Below are 23083 nucleotides of genomic sequence, written 5' to 3'. Positions count from 1 at the left end.
ACAGACAGGGAGGTGAAATTGACCATTGCCTGGGAGGGGTGTTGGTGACAGCTGGTGAAGGGGTGTCTTGGTATACAGTTTCTTTGGCCTATTCCCCTGTCCTGGTTCTGTCTGGTTCTGACAGGTCTTTATAGGAAAACCAAAACAGAGACTCAAGGTAATTATGAGAAAAACCAAATGGGTTGTTGTTTAGATGGTAAGTCGAGTTAGACTCTTTTCGATCCCATGGATTGCAGCATGCTGGGCTTCCCTGTCCTTCACTATCTAATTATGAGAAAGATCAAATGGGTACTTTTGTCTTTAAAGCTGCTATCATTATCTGACATCACTTTTAGGAAGGCCTGGCTGATGGAGAGGCTTCTCTGCTTGGGGTTGTGCTCAGTTCTAACTAGAAAAGCACTGTGGATGGTAAGGGATTCCCTCTTATATTGCTGTTCATGGTAAGTAACAGGGTTTTCATGCTTTTGAATTATGATGATTTCTTTTTTAAAGTTCTGATTTTAATTTTTTTTTGTTGATTCTTTTTTAAAAAGTTAATTTTTATTTTAATTGGAGACTAATTACTTTACAACATTATGGTGGTTTTTGCCATACATCGACATGAATCAGCCACGGGTGTACATATGTCCGCCCATCCTGAACCCCCCTCCCCCCTCCCTCCCCATCCCATCCCTCTGGGTTGTCCCAGAGCACCAGCTTTGGGTGCCCTGTTTCATGCATCGAATTTGCACTGGTCAGAATTATGATGACTTCTAATGAGCCCCTTGCGGGCGTGAACACGCAGAGAATCACACAGCTGCTGAAGCTCTGGGCTGAAGGATCGTGAGCCTCGAGAAACAAGAGGCGTCTACTGATGTTTAGGTAAGAACTGGAGCACGTTCAGTCACAACGGTGGTGGCTTTTGGCGAGGGCAGCCTGGGCCGGCCGAGAGCAGCCTGGGCCTTCCTCGGGCCCTGCACATCTCCTTTCAGGAGCGGGCAGCCGGCCCCTGACTCCGGTAGGATCCCGGGCGCGCGGGTGCCGCCATCTGGGCGCAACCTCGCGCCCGCGGTCCCGCAGCCTCTCCCGGTCTTGGTGCTGGGGGCCGGGGGAGGGAGGCCCAGGCGAGCGGCCGGCGGCGGCGGGAGGGGGCCGGCGGAGCCCGCGCGGTACGGCAGCTTCAGGTTTCCTCCTGGAGCCGGCGTCGGGCGCGGCGGCGGGCGGGCCGGGCCATGTGATGCCGGATCCAGCGGCAGCCGGCAGGCGCGGAGCGAGCGGGGCGTCCTCGGCGGCGGGCGCAGCCAGCCCGGCCCCGGAGCGCGGCCTCGGCTCCGCCCCCTCGCGCTGGCCGGGCCGCGCCGCAGCCGCCGGGCGTGGGCCGCTTGGGGAGAGCCTCCCCGGCTCGGGCGGCGCGTTCCGGGCGCCCGCGGGCTGGGCGCGGGGGCAGCGCCTCGCTCGGGCGCCGGAGGCTGCGGGGCTGCAGCTCCGGGTAAGTGCTCTTCGGGGGCTCCATCCTCGCGTCCCCCGGGCCCTCGGGGCGGAAAAGTTTGTCCGCCTCACCTGAGTTCGCCGTCGCGGAGCTCCTTTCTCCAGGGTCCGGGGTCTCCGGGGTGGGAAGAGGTGCTGCCGCGGGCTCAGCGGCGCGGAGGATGGCCGCCGCCTCCCGGCCCCTCGGGGACTGCAACAAGTGCAGAGGCGGCGCGGCGGCGGCGGAGCGCGGGGTCCCCCGGCCGCGCGGCCCCTCTCGCCCCCTGCCGGCCCCGCTCCGGGGACCGGGAATGGGTGGGTGGAAGCCGGGTCTCTGTCGTTCGGGTGCCGGGGAAATCAGCGGTCTTCCTGCGGTGGAGAAGGGAGAGCCTCCAAAGCTGGGATCGCCCCTCCCATCAGTGCCTGGCTCCGGGGTGAGGGGTGCGCGGCGGGTCCCCGGAGAGCAGCAGAGCGAGCGGAATTCCGCTCAGGACATAAGCGCCAACGTTTCTTTCGCGTGGAAATATAAGTGTGCTTTAAAAGGTATCTATAGTTATCCTGGTTAGGAGAGGCGGCCAGAATTCCGTTGGACTTCCATAGGAGTGTTTTGTGGGTCTCTTTTCCACTGGGAACCTGGGGTGTGCGTGGTGGTCCCCTAACGTTCCTAATGTTGGGAATTTTCCGCGGTGGGGCATGATGACGTCCTGTGCTGGCGCCAAGGAGGCTTCCTCGCCTATGAAGGGCTCTGTAGAAGCTGGGTGCTCAGGCCGCCTTGGAAACCCAGCTCTCGTTTCCCAGACACCAATTAGATTTCCAGGAGAGTATCCATCTGCCTCCCTAGGAACCCATAGCAGCCTCTGCCCCCCTCCTTGGTTTCAGCTGGCAGCAACATCTGTGTTTGCCCAGCGTCTCCCTTCTTGACCCCTGCCTGGGTAGCAACAGACCGCTGCAGACCCAGAGTTAAAAAGGTTTTATCAGCAGACCCCCACCAATAGGCAAAAATGTAAGATGTTTAGAAAGAACTGATCATTTGGGGTCCCATGGGGCTCCAGGTTTTCTAAAGCTTTGCAGTCTTGTGTTCTAGGCCTTGAAGATGTCAGGGGAATTGAAGTCCTTTTTTTCACAACAAAAAATCAAAGACCTGTTCTCTTGGGTCCTGTGGGTTGATCTTTGAACAGGATACTCCAAGCAGTGACAGCTTTACCTGGGAAGCTTTTAAATTTATCTGTCTTGAGTTTTTATATGCACATTCTTAAAGCACATAGGTATTTACCTTATCCTGATTTATGGCCAAGCTGACTCCTATGGAGGAAAACAAATGACTACTGCAAAAACCTTTGGCTTTTTTCTTACACTACATAGCATTTCAGTTTAATGTTCCTTTGTGGACTTTCTGTGTGATTGTTGTGCTCATTAACTTTGATCCAGTAGGAATTTGGATAGCATCAGACCTCATGGTTAGTGACTAGAGAAACTGAGGCGCAGAGCTGGCTATTGGGCATGTGACTCCGGTGGATGCCCTGGCTAATGTGAGAAGGCAGAACAGAGAATTAGTGTTTGTCCTGCTTTTGATTATGTTTTCTTCCTTATCAAAGCCACATAACCTGGTCAACCAAGAACAGGTTATGTAACAGGTGTGTCGTTAGACTTTCCTTTGAAGCACCTCTCCTGTCCTCTAAGCAGTTTAGAAACACTTAAAGGTAGAGAGGAAAACAGTAGTTGGTAACTAAGGCTCTATGAAATTTCATCAGGTTCCTCACTTGTGTTTCACACCTTTTTTTGGTTTGTTTGCTTAATCATGTGAGGACTGCAGAAGAGTTTGAAATATTTTCTCATTGTGCTTTTATAAGAAACTACTGTTGTGGCTCAGACTTAAATTTCGCAGGAATTTCAGGTGAGCTCTGTTACGTGACCTCCTTTGGTATATGAGAAAAGGACATGTGTTCTAAAGAGGTATTAAAACATAAAGGACTATAATATTACTTCTATATTAAGGATTCTGTACAGAATTGGTAGCCCCTATACTGATACTTAAGCCCTAACTTCACATTCAGCCAGAGTTTATGACCAAGTGTGACTCCCCAGAAAAAAGATTTATGGTATAAATGTCGGAAAACCCCTTGCAATTGGAATATGGCTAGAATGGTACTGCATAGAATCCAGAGTACTCTCAAACTGCCAGGCCAACTGTAATTTTATTATGCTTTAATTTACTGATCAGATATGGCAGACCTGGTTTATGTAGTTTTTGTTTAATTGCATCTGTATTTATGTTGCTTTAGTGGGACCTTGAATTTGTTATGAAGAGATGGGTCAAGCCCAGCAACTCCTGTTGAGAGTTCTAAATTAAAAACAGTGTTATATTGGAAGTGCACCAAATTCAGGGAATTTTGCCATGTTAGAGTTGTACTGCAAATATTATGCCACGTTGTAGGGCTTGAGTCCAGATCCCTCCCTTAGGCCAGGCTGGACTTAGAGTTATTTTTCTTAAGAAGTACAGGTCAGGTACTAGACCACAGAGCATTTTGCCCTGATTGAATGGTACTCTGCCATTTTTGTCCGGTCTATATAATCCTTAGTTCTTTCGCTATCATCTTGGTATTTAAAAGTTCTTAAAACCTCTAAGCAGTGTCACTTGCTATTTTGCATTCTGTCAGTCTCTATCATGTTTTTCTTTTTTGGTGAACATTTTTTTGTATGTATTTGACAAATATTTGAGGACCTACCATATGCCTCGTTCTGCTTTCTGCTTTGATTCTCTGTACAGTGGGGTTCATATCTAAGGCAATACTTTCCTGATTTTAGAATTCTTAGGATCTGTTGCATTTTCAGTGGGCTTCTCCACACTCAACACGAAGACTTTTGGCTGATAAAATGTCAGGTAACTTTTTTCTGTGATAGTGCATCTTCTTAGCTTAACTGCAGTTTTTCCCTTGAAATTTGATCTTGGGCATAATTGTAATTTCCTTGTTTCTACCAAGATTGCTCCTGGACTTCTTCTCCTGGATAACCAAGGTAATGAGATTTGACATCATTTTTAGTATGAGGGAGAGTGAAAACATAATTGAATATTGGGCATTTGTTCCAGTGATCTTGATTTTGGACATTTTTATAAAAAATGTAATCTTCAGAGGTGCAGTCTCTTATTTTAATCCTCAACTTGTTATTTTGAGGTTTGATTTCTGGAGAGGGTTGATGTAAAAGGAGTGCCTCATAGCCGAGAATGAATGAAGGTCAGCATAGAAGGTGGGCGACACCTTCACTTCACATAGTAGCATGAGTAGAACCAGTGTTCAGATAACACGGTCTGTTTCAAGTGGCAGACTTTGACTGTTGTGCCTATGGTCATTTTACCTTTAAAAATGCTCAAAATGTTAATATGCTTTCTATATTTCTCTCAGACACACAATCCCTTAAAAAAATCATGAACTAACTGTATATATTAACACAATGTATGGTTTAACTCTTAGATTTATTATCATACACTGGTGCCCTTTTCAATGCTTGCACCTCTTCCATTGTTTTATAATTTAAAAGCAATTATCCTTCATAAATTATCACCAAGTGGCTAAGAGTGGGCACTCTGGGGCCAGTCTGTCTCATGAGATGGACCTGACTCTGTTGCCTCTCTCTACCTCAGGTTTCACATCTGTGAAATGGGGATAATCATTGTAACCTGCCCTCTAGGGTTGCTGGAGGAATTCAATGAGTTAATTTGCAGAGAGCACTTCTAGTAGTGCCTGGCAGAGATTAGGTGTCAGAAAATGATGGTTAGATTTATAACAAATGGAAAATAGACATTGAAAAGAAAGGGAGCTTGAGCATGTTCTCCAGGTTTCAGAACGCAGTGAGATGTCTGTGTGGTTTCAGGGGGAAGCGCCCTAGGCTGGGAGTCCAGGGAAGGAATGGAGACTGTGTCTGTGACCTCTCAGCTGTGTAACCTTGGGCAAGTATAACCCCTCTGTGGGTCTCAGCTTCCTCATCTGGTCAAAGAGGAACGGGTAGACTTGATGGTCTCTAAGGACCTGCTGTTTCGAACGTTCGATACAGCCCTGAAATTTGAAGGTGAGGAGGGCGAATGTCAATTCAGCTTTTGCTGTCTTGGGCAGCACAGCCAGGATGTACTGTCGCCTGCACCTGCAGCGGGCGGTCAGGAAGCATTTGAAGGGATTATGAAATAATACTATTAACTTACCTCACCTTGCTCACCAGACAGTCATCAGGTTGAAATGACTGAGTTATCTTTCTGGACTTAGTCCAGAGGGATTTCAGACGTGAAAGTCTGGAGCCCATGCCTGTGGGTCATAGACCATCCTGCTCCCTTTCTTCTGTGGAAAACCCCACTCCTTGTGGAAGAGGGCGGGGTAGAGCTGAGAAGGTGAAAAACAAGTGAGCTGATTATTTCTGTATTTCATGATTAAAACATTTTCACATCTGATATACAGACCAATGGCCTTGGCAGGATGCTGTAAACTAGAAGGGTTTGGAGCAAAGGCAATCTCTTAAGGACTTCTAACTATTGAGGAAGTTTTTGTTGGGCTGAATGGTTCAGGCAAGTCCTTCTGGGGCAAATTTGTTACTAATGACTGTTGTTTATTGTCTGTGCCTGGTCCTTTTTCTTGCTCCACCAGAGTCCTGGTTTGCTATGTGGCCAGGTGTTAGTTTAAAAAACTATGGGGTGCTCAGTGATTAATGAGATTATGGGTTAGTTGAGTCTCTAGCCCAGGATTCGAAGCCTGGCTGTTTGTTGGAATCACCTGGGGTCAGAATCGTTTACCTTGGGGCCAGCGTCATCTTTTTAAAAAGGTGACAATAGTTACTTATAAAAGGGTTTGCTAGCTACTGCCTTAACCTTTAGTGTCTGGCTTTCTGCAGCTGAAAGAATCCAGGAAAGGGTGATTTTCATGGCATTCCTTTTAAACGGTCGGCAAGTCATATGTCCCCTCTGCCTGGTCTCGCGGACTCTGCTCCCATTAGCCAGGACTAGTAACTGCCTGTGGAACAAGCCCTGTATTTCCTAACTTCTTTGACTTTGTTCCTTTGTTCCCTTTTTCTTTCTAGCTGACGTCTCTTGCAGTCCTCAAAGCAAGCTTAAGCCACCATCTCTGGCACTGTTGACTGAATTATCAATTTTCCAACTTGAATGTAAGCCGATTTATGGCAAGAATGCTGATTTAGGCTACTTGGTAGGGTCTCCAAGCAGAATATACATATACTGGATGGTTGGTTAGTAATTCCACTGTTACATCAAGCCCTAATTTACAGCATCCCTACAGATGCTAATGGTGATGTTTTCCTTTGTATCGGGTGTGGATTGCATTGGAAAATATTGAGATGCAGGGGAGGGAAGGAGAATGTTGCTCAAGAAGTTGGATAGCTGGTCCTTCTCAGATATAAATGAGAGGCTACTCAGGCCTCTTTTAGGTAACTGTATGTTCTGTCTCGGAGAAGGCGATGGCACCCCACTCCAGTACTCTTGCCTGGAAAATCCCATGGGTGGAGGAGCCTGGTAGGCTGCAGTCCATGGGGTCGTGAAGAGTCGGACACGACTGAGCGACTTCACTTTGACTTTTCACTCTCATGTATTGGAGAAGGAAATGGCAACCCACTCCAGCATTCTTGCCTGGAGAATCCCAGGGACAGAGGAGCCTGGTGGGCTGCTGTTTATGGGGTCTCACAGAGTTGGACACGACTGAAGGGACTTAGCAGCAGCAGTATGGTTCTGTCTGGGGAAATGAATGAAATTCTTATTCAGAGTTATAGTCTTAAGACTGAAGGAAATGTGAAAGGTTTTTCTCTAGTTTCTAGCAAGTGAACAATCCCCATGTATAGCATACCTCCAAATGGTTGACCATTTGATTATTGTCCTTGAATACTTTCAGTAATGGGGGACTAATAACCACAGATACCCCAGTCTGTCTTTTTCTTCCCTCAACTTTAGATACTTAATTATTTGCAAATTGTGCAACATGATTTGATATACATGTACATTGTGGAACAATTACCAGGATCAAGATGATCAACACATCCATCACCTCACATAGTTAACCTTTCCTATGATGAGAACACTCAAGATCTACTCTCAGCACCTTTCCGGTATACAGTATCATATTTTTTAAACTGTAGTCACTGATACTGTGTGTTGTCTTTGTTAAAATATCGATGTAGGTTCTCTGCCCATTTTGTTTGTTTTGTTTTATTTAATCATTTGACTGCATGGTGTGTCATGTGGGATCTTAATTCCCTGATCAGGGATTGAACATGTGCCCCTTGCTTTGGAATATTAAACCACTGGACCACCAGGGAAGCCCCTACCCATTTGAAAAGTAAGATTTTGTTTTGCTACTGAGTTGTATGAGGTCCCTTATATATTTTGGATATTAACCCTGTGTTAGATATACGGTTGACATATATTCTCTCCCATTCTGTAGGTTGCCTTTTCATTTTGTTGATGGTTTCTTCTGTTGCGCAGAAGCTTTCGTTTGATATGGTCCCGCTTGTTGATGTTTTGCGTTTGTTCCTTGTTCTTCCGGTGTCATGTCCAAAAATCATTGCCAAGGCTGATGTTAAGGAGCTCCCCCGCCATGTTTTCTTCTAGGAGTCTTACGGTTTCAGGTCTTACAAGTCTTTAATCCACTTCAAGTTAATTTTTGGGAGTGGTATAGGATAGTGGTCCAATTTTATTCTTTTGCATATGAATGTCTGGTTTTCCCAGCATCGTTTATTGAAGAGTATCTTTTCCCCAATGGGTATTTTTGGTTTCATTGTTAAATATTGACCATACAGGCATGGATTTATTTCTGGGCTTTCAATTCTGTTTCACTGATCTCTGTGTCTGTTTTTATGTCAGTACCATACTATATTGATAGCTTTGTATATAATATGCAGTCAGGAAGTGTGATGCCTCCAACCTTGTTCTTCTTAAGATTGCATTGTCCAGTCTTTTATGGCTCCATACACATTTGAGGACAATTGTTTTCTATTTTTCTGAAAAATAATTGGAGTTTTGACAGGGATTACATTGAATCTGTAGATGGCTTTGGGCAGTATGGGCATTTAAACAGTGTTAATTCCTCTGATTCATGAACACGAGTATCTTTCCATTTGTCTTCAGTATCTTCAGTGTCTTACAGTTTTTGATGTATAGATATTTCACTTCTTTTGTTAAATTTATTCCTAAGTATCTTCCTGTTTTTTGATGCTGCTGTAAATGGCATTATTTTCTTTATTCTCCAGATGGTTAATTAGTGTACATATTTTTGTATGTTGATTTTGTGTTTTGTGATTTTACTGACTTCATTTATTAGATCTAACAGTTTTTTTGGTGGAGTACTGAGGATTTTCTATGTAAGATCATGTCATCTTCAAAGAAACATTTTTATTTCTTCCTTTCCCACTGGAATGCCTTTTAATTCTTCTTGTCTAATTGCTGTGACTAGAACTTCTGTACTGTGTTGACTGGAAATGATAAGAGAGGGCATCCTGTCTTATTCCTGATCTTAGAGGGAAAGCTTTCTATCTTTTCACTGTTGAGTTTGTTATATATGGCCTTTATTATGTTGAGGTATGTTTCTTCTATACCCAATTTGTTGAATTCTTATTAAAGGATGTTGAACTTTTGTTAAATATTTTTTCTTCATTTGTTAACACATTTATTGATTTATTTATGTTTCTTTTTTCATTCATTTAAGTGTTAAGCACTATAAACTTCCCTCTTAGAACTGTCTTTGTTACATCCCATAAGTTTTGGTATATTGTGTTTCTATTTTTAATCTCAAGATTTTTGGATTACTTGAGTTCTTCTTTGACCAGTTGGTTTTTTAGAAGTGTAATTTAATTTCCACACATCTGATTTTTATTCTGACATTCTTCCTGTTATTGACTCCTAGCTTTAATCATTGTGGTTGAAAAGATATTTTATATGGCTTTCATCTTCTTAAAATTTGTTAAGACTAATTTTGTACCCAAAATACTCTCCTGGAGGATATGTGTGTGCGTAAGAAGTATGTGTATTCTTCTGCTGTTGAATGGAACGTTTTGTATGTTTGTTAGGTACATTTGACTGAAGGTATTGTTTAAGTTATTTATTTCCTTCTTGATTTTCTATCTGGATAATCTGTCTATTGTGAAGTCCTCTACGCTTGCATTGCTGTTTCTGCCTTCAGATTTGTTGTGTGTGTTAAGTCACTTCAGTTGTGTCCAACTCTTTGCGACCACGTGGACTGTAGCCCTCCAGGCTCCTCTGTCCATGGGATTCTCCAGGCAAGGATACTGGAGTGGGTTGCCATTCTCTTCTCCAGGAAATCTTCCTGATCCAGGGACTGAACCCAGTCTCCCGCACTGTGGGCCGATTCTTTACCATCGGAGCCGCCAGCATGCATATAATTATAATTGTGTATCCTCTTGATGAACTGACCTCATTATTATATAATGGCCTTATTTGTCCCTTGTAACAACTTTTCTCTTAAAGTTTATTTTGTCTCATAAGTATAGGTACCCCTTTCTTTTAGTTTCTATTTGCATGGATGTCTTTTCCTATCCTTTCACTTTTAGCCAATGAGAGACCTTAAAGTTTAAGTGAGTTTCTTGTAGGAAGCATATACTTGGGTCTTGAGTTCTTGTCCATTCAACTACTCTTCGTCTTTTAATTTAAACCATTTACATTTAGAGTAATTTAGTTATTGACAGCAAAGGACACACTTGACATTTTGTTAATTGCCTTCTGATTGTTTCATAGTTCTTTTGATTTTCCTAACTGTCATCCTTTGTGAATTGATGAGGAGGCCTACCAGGGTTCTCCTACTGTCCCTTTATTTGTGGAGTGAAATCCCTCCAAGGGGATCCTTCTTGGCACCAAGTTGCTCTGGACTGAGGGATGGAGTGATGCAGACAAATGCTTCCAAGGCTTTTCTATGCTGTCATCCTCTGTTTTTGAGCTCCACAGGGTTTCTGCTGCTGCTGTGTAGTGTAGAGCTTTCCTGGGGCTGTTTTCATTGGTTTGTAGGTGGGCTATCTTTGGAAACCTTACATTTTTGAATGGTTTGTAGGTGGGCTATCTTACATTTTTAAAAACTAATTACACACCCTACCTTAAAGCCTATTTAAGTTGGTAAATCTTTCAACCCTTGTTAAGTGACATGATTTTGAATCATCTCACTACCTTGAATAGTGAACATATACCAGTTTGCTATGTTGTTCTTAAATGCTGACTCATGGTAAGTAGAATCATTCTAACCCTTGCTGAGATCCCCCTTCCCTCCCCAACATCCCTCCCTGCCCCAGGAAGCACTGAAGCCTCATGGTTAAGATTGCCAGCTGTAGATTATGAAAGTAGGGAGACTCTTCAGCTGTTACTTTCTGCCTTGTGTTGGGTAAGTCATCTGAACTTTTAGTCTGTTTTTACCTATTTTTCTTAAATAGGGTTGTTAAAAATGCTTAGCACAGAACCTGGGATAGAATAATTTCTCTTAACAGTGGCTTTCCATCCATAGTCCTTCTAAAACAAGATTGCTGACTCTTGATGGTCAGTCATCTCAAAATAACTAAGTTTGTTTTTACACATGTTGCTGCTGAGTCACATCTCTTCATTCATGGATGTGTACGCTTGGCTTCTTAGTCCCATGAATAAAACTTAATATTTATCTAAATCTCCTGTATGTGACCGTCTGTTCCAGCCTTTCAGAGTCTTTTAGATTGTTTATCTATACATTAATCATTCACAACCCTTTTTTATTCCAAGTTATCCACAGATTGGATATGCATTTCTTCAGTGTTTTAAGGAATAAATTTGTTGCCTAGTCTGAGGTCAAGGGCAGAACAATTTGATGTTTCCATACACAGGGCTTCCCCTGTGGCTCATTGGTAAAGAATCTGCCTGCAATTCAGGAGACCTAGGTTCAATGCCTGGGTTGGGAAGATCCCCTGGAGGAGGAAATGGCAACCCACTCCAGGATTGCCTGGTGAATCCCATGGACAAGAGGAGCCTGGTGGGCTACAATCAATAGGGTCGCAAAGAGTTGGACAGGACTGAGCACACTCGCACACACACACTTTATTTCAGATTAATGTTTATCAAGTTTAGGTAAAGTTGTTCAGAGACTTATTCCTGTTTGCACTAGCATCTGATTCTTAATTCTCCATCCTGTCATAAGGAAGGATATATGCTATTTCAACCAAATCTACTGTACATCTGCTATATGGAATTACCAATTTGGCGACCACATAGTGGAGTGGGCAATGGCACCCCACTCCAGTACTCTTGCCTGGAAAATCCCATGGATGGAGAAGCCTGGTGGGCTGCAGTCCATGGGGTCCCTGAGGGTCGGACACAACTGAGCGACTTCACTTTGACTTTTCACTTTCGTGCATTGGAGAAGGAAATGGCAACCCACTCCAGTGTTCTTGCCTGGAGAATCCCAGGGACGGGGGAGCCTGGTGGGCTGCCGTCTATGGGGTCGCACAGAGTCGGACACGACTGAAGTGACTCAGCAGTAACAGTAGTGGAGTGGGGTTAGTCTCACGTGACTTATTCTTACAGAACTTACACTGGCTCCAGGTAGCTACTGCTTCCTCTGAGGTACTCAGACACCAGCTTTTTAATCTACCCTAGAATCTTGCTTATGAGTTTGAAGCTCCTTCTGTCGCTAGTTTTCGTGTTTTGGAAAAATTTTTATTGGAGTATGGTTGCTTTACAAAGTTGTGTTAGTTTCAGGTATAGAGTAGAGTGAATCTGTTACACATATATCCACTGTTTTTTAGATTCTTTTCCCACATAGGTCACTAGGATTGGCTTTTTTGAAAATTGGCTGTCTCCTATGTTTGAATCCTGTCGTTGTCCACAGTTCTTGGTAGATTATGATTAGAAAATCTCATTGGGTTCTTTCCCATCTTGACCCTGTCCAGAGGCAGCAACTTGTTCAGCACCTCTGGGTGTCCTCTTAGGATCGACTTTCCCACTTACAGAAGTTCTTTCTGTCCTCTTCAAGTGGAAGGTTTTCTTCCTCCAAGAGGAGACAAAATCTCAGTTGCTGTAGAGGAGTTCTCCTTATCATTCATCTACACTACATCACCAGTCCTAAGAAGATCTAGCTATTCCTTCCTTGATGTTCTGCCTTAAAGAAATTGAAATAAAAATCTGATTATCTTTAGTTTCTTTGGCAACCTCATGTTATTTGGGCCTTTAGTCTGTCTGACACAGCTCTTAAGAGCATGCTGTCTTCATTATCTGTGCTGGAAAAGAGGCAGGGAGGAGGATAAAAGCAAGGCAATTATTTTTATCATCTGAATGGAAAACAGCACAATGCTGGGAACTGGGAGGCCTGGCTTTAGTCTTGAGCTCCTTGAACATAATCATCTCTCTATATGGCCACCAAATCCATCTCCTCTCCAAATGGGAGGTCTTGGGTTACTTCTTTGAACCATGGTGATTTCTTTAGGTAGTGATTTCACTGATTGATAATAACATTTGGATGGGCTTCCCTGCTAGCTCAGCTGTAAAGAATCTGTCTGCAATGCAGGAGATGTATTGTGTAGGAGATGTGGGTTCGATCCTACTGTGTATTAGTATATAAATTCGTGTATAAGAAATGGCTCATTTAACTCTTCATTGTTACCTTTTATCAAATCACCAGCTTTGCAACTTGTCAGAAGTTCTCAGTGATGAATTTCTGGAAGTTGTTTTTATACCCGTTATCCCAGCCCTTAAAGACTTAGCCAGTTTCCTGCGGGCCACTCACTATTCTTGGCTGTAAGGGGCAATACACAAAACCTATCGTCCGCGCTTTATTAAGTTTTAAATGGATGCATTCTTAGGGGGAATAAAATAGAAGCATTTCTCTCAAATGGTATCATTCATGTCAAAGTTGTTATATAAAATACATATGTATTTTTCTTCTCCCATTTAATAACCAGAAATGTTGATAGCCTGCTAATTGAATATAAAACACAATGTCAAAAATCTTTAAAATCAGTCATGGGAATTCAAGTTGTTCTTTGTTCTTTACTTAGATTCTATGGGACAGAAATTATGAGGCAAAGGTCTCATGGCTTTTGATTTGGGGCCTTTTAGTAAAAACTTCTAAGTTGAGGTGAAATAGATTTTACATATAGTTAAATTAGGTTGTTTTGCAATAAAAATGAACACTAGATTACTTTCATATCTATAGAAAGTCCCAAATTAGCTTTTGACTTGGTTTACTTACAAAAATGGAGCTGAGCTAGGGAAAATTCAAATTTACTATGGACAGGTTAAGGAAACTTTCATTTTGAAAGAAACGCCAAATAGAATTTAGATATTGGTTTGTTGGTTTTTCTTAAAATTAAAAATAGAATAAGCATTTCTTGTTTCACCTTCATAGTAGGAAACTTTGTTTATTGGCTGTATGGCATCTTTATGTACAAGTAGCTGCAGAAATTAATAGACATAGACAAGATGTCTGGATATCAATTTAAGAATTTTTTTTAGTGGGAGTTGGACATGATTGCTGGTGTTTTGTGCCTTTTATTTGAAAATGATGGTAGATTCTGTGTAAAAGAAACATTTAAAAAAAATAGCCTGGGGATAGCAAAGACTGAAGCAGAAGCAGAATTTCTATTGAAATCTTAGCATTGCCACCGACCTACTGGGGGAGTCATGCCACCTCTCCTGGCCCTAGTGACCTCATTTGAAACCTGAGGAGTTGGGCCTACCCCTTTTCTATGGCACATCCTATCTCTTCAGTTCTGTGCTTCTCTGGAGGTAAGGATGGTGTTTTAAGCCTCCCTTAGATTACTAGCTGATTGCTTGGTTCCTAGAGCACTTTCAGACACTTGAGTGGCAACATCTGAATCGTTCAGGAAACTGGGTTTGAAGAAGCTACTTCAGGGTTGCATCTTTACAGGGAGAAATGGTTGCTCATAGCCTGAGATTTCCCTGTGATGGCAGCTCATGTTATTGTTATCTGAATACTTCATGAGCAGTGAGGTGGAATCAGCCAGTAATAATGTAGTAATTATTTTTAATTGAATCCATACGTGACTGAAAATGGGTATTAATTTCATTTTAGCAAAAGGAGTTAATGTCCCTAACTCCATTTAGGATAGGTGGAGAATATGCACTGATAATCATGGCATTTTTTTAAAAATGCCAATTTTTAGCTAAAATAACACTTATAATGGCTCTTTCTCTTTCTCCTCCCCTGCTTCCCCACTTCCCTCCACTTTGTTTTAAACTTGTAAAATCAAGTAAGTGAAATCCCTTTTTTTTTCGAAAGGTATAGCAAATTTATAAAACCTCTGGTATTTAATGTGGCTCTTGATTAGTAATATTAAAGAAAGCAAAACTGTACTCATGAAAAGGTGCCATTTTAAGGCATGGCACCTCAAGATAAATATATCTTATTGTACTGGTGATTTGGACACTGGGCATTTTTCTGTTTGGGATTTTACTTACTGGATATAGGGGCTCTAAACATTTATCCAGGAGTTCTTTCCAAAGCTTTTCTACCTCAGGGAGTTTAAGAGTTCTGTTAAGAGTTATTTTTTTTTCCTATTAAATCCTAGTTTCACTGATAGAGAGTTCTGTTATTTTTCTGTTGACCAATCATGAAACAATGATACTGAGTAATAGTTACATAATCACAATAGTGAAAGATGTTTATCTGCTTTCACAATCAATAGCCAGATGAAAAATAAAAGATAATTACAATTGCAAGCTATAATGGGAACATGATTAACCTGAGCATATAAAATAATAACATACAATTTAGGCGGCCAAGCAGAGCGATGTGGTAAGTGGAAGTGCATACGTGCGCACGTTTTCATCTGCCCAGCCAACCTTTCTCTTTTGGTTGGTGCATTTAATGCATTTACATTTAAAGTAGTTATTGATATGTATGATCCTATCATCATTTTAAAAAATTGTTTTGGGTTTATTTTCTGTAGGTCTTTTCCTTCTCTTGTGTTTCCCACCTAGAGAATTTCCTTTAGCAGATGTTGTAAAGCTGGTTTGGTGGTGCTGAATTCTCTTAACTCTTGCTTGTCTGGAAAGCTTTTGATTTCTCCACCAAATGGGAAGGAGAGTCTTGCTGAGTAATCTTCTTGGTTGTAGGTTTTTCCCTTTCGTCACTTTATATAGATCATGCCATTCCCTTCTGGCTTGTAGAGATTCTGTTGAGAAATCAGCTGATAGCCTGATGCGAGTCCCCTTGTATGTTGTTTGTTGTTTTCTGTGGGGGACGCTCCGCAGAAAGAGAGAGGCAGTGGAACTTCCCTCAGCAAAGCCGAGGGGTCCCGAGGAGAGGTGAGCCTGCTATCCGCCAACCCAGCCCCTTGGCCAGCTAGAGACAATCAGGGGCAACAACGGTTCCCTCTAAGCAGTTCCGCTTTATTGCCACAAACTCTTGGTTTATATAGGCAAGCAGGGGGTTTTGCGAGGGACTTTCTATAGTTGCACCAATCACGTTAAGGGTCAAATCGTAATATGCAATAGTTGCACCAATCATGTTAAAGGTCAAATCTTCATGCGCCTTCATTGTAATAGGAGTCTATGGTGATCAGGTGCTGTCCATGTGCACGGAAATCAAGAGAGCCAATCAAAAACTGTAACATAGACCACGCCCCTATCTCTTCTGCCAGGCGCCATCTTAGCTCTAAACCACAAAGCTAGCCCTTCTTTTTTAAGGTTTCCCATTTAGGGCCCCACAGTTTTTCCCTTGTCGATTTTAATATTTAATCTTCCTCTTTAGTTTTTGTCAGTTTGATTACTACGTATCTTGGTGTGTTCCTCCTTGGGTTTATCCTGCCTGGGATTATCTGTGTGTCCTGGACTTGGTTGACTATTTCCTGTCCCATGTTTTGGAAATTTTCAGCTATTATCTCTTCAAATATTTTCTCAGGTCCTTTCTCTCTCTGCTCTCCTTCTGGGACCCCTGCAATGTGAATGTTAGGGTGTTTAATGTTGTTCCAGAGGTCTCTTAGACTGTCTTCATCCTTTTCTCCATATTCTGCTCTGCAGTAGTGATTTCCACCATTCTGTCCTCCAGGTCCTTTATCCATTCTTCTGCTTCAGTTATTCAGCTACTGACTCCTTCTAGTGTGGTAGTCATCTCTGTTTGTTTGTTCTTTAGTTCTTCTAGGTCTTTGGTACACAATTCTTGCATCTTTTCTATTGTTTTTCTGAGATCCTGGTTCATCTTCACTATTATTATTCTGAATTCTTTTTCTGGAAGGTTGCTTGTCTCCACTTCATTGAGTTTTTTTTCTGGGGTTTTATTGTGTCCCTTTATCTGGGACATAACTTTCTACTTTTTCATCCTGGATTAACTTTTTGTAATGTTTTTGTTTTAGCTGTTGTGGGGACTGTGGTTCTTCTTTCTTCTTCTGTCTGCCCTCTTATGGAGGAGGCTAAGAGGCTTGTGTAATCTTCCTTATGGGAGGAACTGGTGGTGGGAAAAACTGGGTCTTGCTCTGTTGGGCAGTACCCTGCTTAGTAAAGCTTTAATCCAATTATCTGCTGATGGGTGCTGATGGGCTCCCTCCCTGGTAGTTTTTTGGCCTGAAGTAACCTAGCCTTGGACGCTATGGTAGGGTTAATGGTGCCCTCCAAGAGGGTTTACCCCAAGGGCGACCTTCCAGACTGCTGCTGCCAGTGCCCCTGTCCCTATGGTGAGCCCCTGCTGACCCACGCCTCCACAGCAGACCCTCCAATACTAGCAGGTAGTTTTGGTTCGGTCTCCTGTGGGGTCACTGTTCCTTTCCTCTGGGTCTTGGTGTGTGAAAGATTTTGTTTGTGTCCTCCAAGAATGAAATCTGGTTCTCCCAGGCCTGTGGAAGTTCTATAATCAGACTTGCTGGCCTTCAAGGTCAGATTCTCTGGGGATAGCCAATTCCTTTGTTGAATCCCCAGGCTGGGAAGCCTGGCGTGGGGTTCAGAACCTTCACAACAGTGGGAGAACTTCTTTGGTATGATTGTTGTTCTCTAGTTTGTGGGTCACTCACTGGTGGGTGTGGGATTTGATTTTGTCGGGATTGCACCCCTCCTGCCGTCTCGCTGCTTCTTGTCTTTGGATGTGGAGTTTCTTTCTTGGTGGGTTCTAGCATCCTCCTGTTGGTGGTTATTCAATAGCTCGTTGCAGCTTTGGTGTTCTTGCAGGAGGAGCTAAGCCCATGCCCTTCTACTCCACCATCTTGAACCAGAAGCTGGAATTCTCTGCTAGAGTTTTGAACCTTCACTGAGTTGAGCTTGGCTAGTAATTACTACGAGGCAGGCTTGTATGGGTGCTGGAGGCTTAGAGAGAAGAGGCTTGGAAATATTAATAGCTTTTGGGAGCTCTCAGTGCTGTCAGATCAGCAGCCATGAGAGAGAGTGTGTTATGATGTGGAGATGGCAGGGGCAGGGTGCTCTCAACAGCCTGGGAGATGTGCCTGGTATAATGGGAGTCAAAGTATTGCCCAGTCTTTGTTTCATTGTTATAGTGTTCTAAACATCATCTGTATTGTAAATATGTATCTGCTTCAGTGACGTTATAAAAACAAGTGAATTTAAGAAATAGATATTTTAATGAAAATCTGTTTACTTAGTTCATAAATATAATTGAAGTATCTTTGAGATGTCATAACTCAACACTTACTTTGAAACTCTTATTAAACTTATGTAATTGTTGCTAATTAAACTTTTCAAATTGTTTGTTATCAAACATTTACAGTAACTGGTAAGGAGCAGGGGAGAAATTGGTTATTATCAAACTAAAAGTCCTATTTTGTATTTATTTAAATTTGTTTTGGCAATATGCTTATAATGACTTTATATTTTAAATTTGTACAGAAAAACCTAGCTCTATGCACACATACATACAGACAAACACTTTTTTATTTTCCTAACTACAGACACTGGAGAATGGAAGCAATTTTACAGAATTCTGAATGTTGGATCAAGGGGGAATTGATTCTAATGTTTCTGTTGCTGGGCGACAGCTCTGCAGGACTAAGCACCCCGCAATTTGAATTACATCGTGGCCACCGGTTTTAAACTAGGGGAGGCAAATGGTAGTTCTTTATCTTTCCTTAGTGACATTAAAGAATACCACTGTGGATACCCTGAGTACATGCTGGCTTTTATTTTGGAGCCCAGCATTGTTTGAACAGTTCAGTACTTGAAATTAAAAAATAAATGCCTTCGTTGCCACAACTCAATATCACTAAACTTACGGAGCATTGAAGGTCACATAGCGCTTAAAAGATACTGACCAAATGAATCACCACCTCATGTGTTGTTTTGACAGGAAGTGTATCATGTCTCAATAATTTCCTTAACATTTTTTCCTGCCAGGTGCCTGCTTTCTTCTTGTTAACTTATTCCCGTAGAATTCCAAATATGTAGTTGATTTCCCTGCTGATACTTTTACAGTTCCTTTTCCCCCTTCTTTAGAGTAGCTGCTGCCCTTTTGTTCTTATTGAATTTGAAGCTTATTACAGGGAAGAGAGAATGAGAAGCCCTTTTGGAGACTAGGATTCAGCCAGGATGCTTCTGTCTGGTAAGCGAATCTTCTTGGCTCCAGTGTGTAAAATTTTGTCAAGGAGGTGTTAAGACGTACCTGTTGACAGACCGGGTCTGAGGCCAGATGAGCGTGAACTATTGTTCAGTCATCTGTGCAGAGATTAGAGGGAATTCTTATTTCCTATGTATAATGCAATTGAATGCCTTTTTTTTTTTTTTAACATCAAACCTGAGGTACCTTGAAATAAAACAAGTTAGGAAAATAAGATCCGGGGCTCTGTTTTAAGCAAGGTGCTGTGCAGTGAGGTGCGTCGTGCCGGCCACACTTACTGGGCACTGTGTGCAGTGCTCTCGGGGAGGTGTGGGCTTAGAACCCCGAGGTGTTCAGGGTCGTCTGCAGCTGGGAGCACAAACCCGCCAAGGGAAGCAGACCTTCTTGGCTTGTAGCATCTTCCGGTGGAAGTAGGTGCAGAAATCTCCTTTTTCTAAATTAAGAAATTATGCGGATGTGGGCAAAGCAGAATGTTTGTTGGTAACTTATGCAGCTGTTGACCATTCATGTGTTTGCCTTGGGATATTTGGGTCAGGGGATTTTCGACTAGTAAAAATGTATAGGTAACATCATAACTAAACTCATGTACACTTTATTACCTAATAAAAACACTTGTAAATTGTATTTTTATCAGTGAGTTATCAGTCACAGCATTCTATTTTATAGCATGCCTTATATTTTGTGTGTGTGATTTCTGTGATTTACTGCTTGCTTTCTTTGGTAGGATAAGTTTATGGTTAAATCCCTTATTTTTCTTTTTTGGATGCAGAATTATTGCATTTTAAGTATGCAGTAGGTAACTTCTTTTAAATAAAAAAACAGTGGTTTCTTCCACCAGAAATCTTCCCTTTCTTGTGGTGTGAGATTACATGGTATAGATAGTGTCTTATGTCACTAGACATTAAAAGCATGGAAATTCATAGTGTATCCCATGTAACATTGAAGACTGTAAGTAGATCTGAAGAAGGCATGCCTGTCGAGGTTGTCACTTATACAATCACAGATGGTCCTTATGACACATTAGTATAAGCTTTTAACTATGCTAGGGAGGTTAATTTTTCACATTTGTACCCTTTTATTTCAGAATAACAAATTTGTGTAGAAAAAGAAAGGCATTTATTGGCAGACCAGTCTGTTTCAGAAATGTTAACAACGAATGTCTGATTTTTGTAATGCATCAATACAGGTGTCAAAACCACTGTATGATTAAGGCCAGGTGCACGGATGGTGAATAGCACTCTTGAAAATGTTGGACATTCTGCTTGGACACTAGCAGTACATTATGCAGAGTGACAGGAGTGAGGTGAGCTGGACTGGGACTCCTCACATTCTTCTATGCATTCCTCTGGCAGGGATCAGGCAGGAACCTCGCCGCAAACCCATAAGCAAGACCTCTATCCCCATCCTCAATTCCCTCATCTGCTCCCTTCTGTGACTCTCTGAGCAACATATAAACAGTTGTATGTACAATATGAAAACCCCTTAAGAAAGTTAAACAGCCTTATTAAGTATATTTCACATGGCTTGCGTCAGAGTGCCATTTACCTATCAGTTTGGCATTGCTTTGATATTTACTGTGCCAAAGAACACTTCAGCCAGCAGAGGTCAAAGCGGAGCTTTCTTCTGCACTGCTAACATTAGAAAAAAGCTTAAAAGAATTATTCTGTCAGCTAGTTAAGAATTTATTAACAGGCCACTTTTGGGTAAAATGCAGGTGTTCTCAGTCGCAAAATTAAACTTGTGATTGGGAGTGCAGACCTAGTTGAACTTCAGTAGAGTGTTTTACACGTCTGTGTTCCCTCTCTGAATGGGGATGATGCCAGCTGTCTAGATAAAACTGAAAGTTTTAAGTGTTAGTTGCTCTTAACTTGTGTCCGACTCTCTGCAACCCCATGGACTATAGCCCACCAGGTTCTGTGTCCATGAAACTCTCCAGGCAAGAATACTGGAGTGGTTGCCATTTCCTTCTCCAGGGGATCTTCCCAACCCAGGGAACCTGGGTCTCCTGCATTGCAGGCAGATTCTTTACCATCTGAGCCACTAGTGAAGCCCCAGATAAAACTGAGTGGTCTGCCAATCAAGTGAAATTACAGATGGAAATTCTTTGTAAAGTGTAAATAATATATTGATATAAAATCAAAACCTAAAGCATGGTAGCTCTGTGAAAAGTTACCATGGCATAACTCTGTGAATATACTTGTGGAAAAGCAGTGAGCGTGATCAGTAGGTAATACCCCAGTCCTGCGTCTTTTTGTTAACACAGTTCTGTATTCAGTGACATGAGAGGAAAATGAGCCAGTTCAAATTAGGGGAGGAAAGTCCCAATGAGGCCTGTTGGGTAAGAAAAGAGGCTGTGAGGTACATGTTCTAGTAGGAATCCCGGGTTCTGTGCTAGAGGTTGCCAAAAATAAAACACAACCCCCCTCAAAAACCAGTGTTTCTCTTTTCTTCTGTTGTTTAGCCAGAGTGCAAAACCACTTGAGCAGAAGCATTAGTGAGGCATTTTATGAGACCACAACCTCCCATTCAGAAAAAATAAATTACCACCAGGAGAGGAACTGTGAGTACCTCTTTTGTATATCGGTGGGGCTATGTATACTAAGTGATTTGTAAATGTCTGCCTCACTCTCGTGTGAAGAACTTTTTAGGGGTCCCAAGCGTTAGTCTCTTCTAATCCTTCAAAGCCAATGACAGAAAAACTCCTCTCTCTTCAGTTGGTGATTGTCACAAAAAGGCAACCACAGGATAAAGACTTTTTTTTTTTTTTTTGCTTGTCTCATCTGGCTTTTGGAGTCATGTTCAGCTGTAAAATTGTGTTATTACTGTCGATTGAGATTCCATCCTGGAGATGATTTGGGCTAAGTATACATTGGTTATCCTAGAGTCTTGAGATGGCATGGGAAGAACTGGCTATTTAACACAATTGGGAAAACCCCCTCACTTCTGGATCTCGGGAGGGGGAGTGAGGATAGGGTACATAATGTTCCTGCTGTGAAAGATGAATTACTTAATAAAAATTTGCCCAACAGTTAGTTAGGTATGTGATTGTCATAGGCCATAGGTAGAACCACTGTGTTTATGTCTTGGTACAACGGGAGAAATGACACTTATGAAGCTTATCCAACCATCCAAGCAGGCCCTACAGCATTTGAGGGCCCTATTACAGGGAGAATGGGCTGAGATTTCCATCAGCTCTAGAAAGACCTCTTTGTGTCATTTGCTTTGAAGTTTGATAGTGACGATGCTGATACCCAGGTGGTAACTGCTTCCCCTTTGTTCAGCGCTCTGCTTGGAGCCCTGTGCGTGTTATCTTTAGTCCCTTCAACAACCTCCTCTGTTTTATAGATAAGGAAACTAAGCAGATATGGGAGGTTAAACAACCTGCGCTAGGTCCAGCAGTTTGTTTATTGATCCCTCCCAGCCTGTGGGACTCCTCTCTCTCTCCGCTCGCGCATGATGTCTCTCAGGAGGCTTAGGGGAGAAGGCAGCCTGTCCATGTGTCAAAGGGACCAGGAGAGCTTCTGCTCTATTCAGCTGATCCAGCAAGTTTTCAGGTTTGTCTTCGCAGTGAAACTGAGTATCTCATCTTTCTCACTTGTCGCAATTCAGGTAAGACACTTGTCTGGGGTAGAGGATCTGGTTTACATGGCTTGTCATCTTTCCAGGATGAAAACTAGAAATTAATAAACTTTTTCTCGTAGAATCTAGTATGCTATCTGGTGGGTCAATTATGACCTCTTAAGTTCATGGCTGTTTCTTAGAGGGAAGGCTCTAAACTAGGCACAGTATTCTCAACCAGAGTTCTGACCTCTTATTACCTGTGCTCTCTTCCCAGAATTTTTGTGCGTTCCAGCAGCCTTTTGGCATTTTAAATGTGCTGTTTTGAACTTGAAGGTGACTTCTGATTTCGTCACTCCCAAGGATTTATCTGTTTGCTTTTGTTCAGCTCTGCCACTCTGATCTGTGCCCTGTTGGCCTTGATCCTGCCCTCTTGGATCTTTTTAGTTTCAGTGGCATCGTCAGGGTGGGCAGTGGTCATGCCCACCTCCTCCCTGGCCACTGGGCCAGGAAACTGACAATAAAGAAGTTGTTTTCCTTCAGAAATCAACTTA

General features: G+C 42.5%; 1 protein-coding gene across 4 annotated transcripts in view; it reads left to right on the top strand.

The window, feature by feature from the left end:
- Nucleotides 1-736: 736 nt before the first annotated feature.
- Nucleotides 737-23083, top strand: part of ARHGEF28 (Rho guanine nucleotide exchange factor 28) — a 350771-nt gene continuing 328424 nt past the window's right edge. For 2 of the 4 annotated variants that reach the window (XM_060400314.1, XM_060400312.1), the window contains exon 1: nucleotides 1330-1468. The gene's annotated coding sequence lies outside the window, so the exon portion shown is untranslated. Of the gene's footprint in view, nucleotides 862-1329; nucleotides 1469-21300; nucleotides 21532-23083 lie in introns of those variants that run through there. The other 2 variants (XM_060400313.1, XM_060400315.1) reach the window with 2 other exon arrangements.

The sequence above is a fragment of the Ovis aries genome, chromosome 16 (genome assembly GCF_016772045.2).
Source record: "Ovis aries strain OAR_USU_Benz2616 breed Rambouillet chromosome 16, ARS-UI_Ramb_v3.0, whole genome shotgun sequence".
NCBI lineage: Eukaryota > Metazoa > Chordata > Mammalia > Artiodactyla > Bovidae > Ovis > Ovis aries.
The sequence above is the reverse complement of the archived record's forward strand: the minus strand, read 5'-3'. Positions and strand labels throughout refer to the sequence as shown.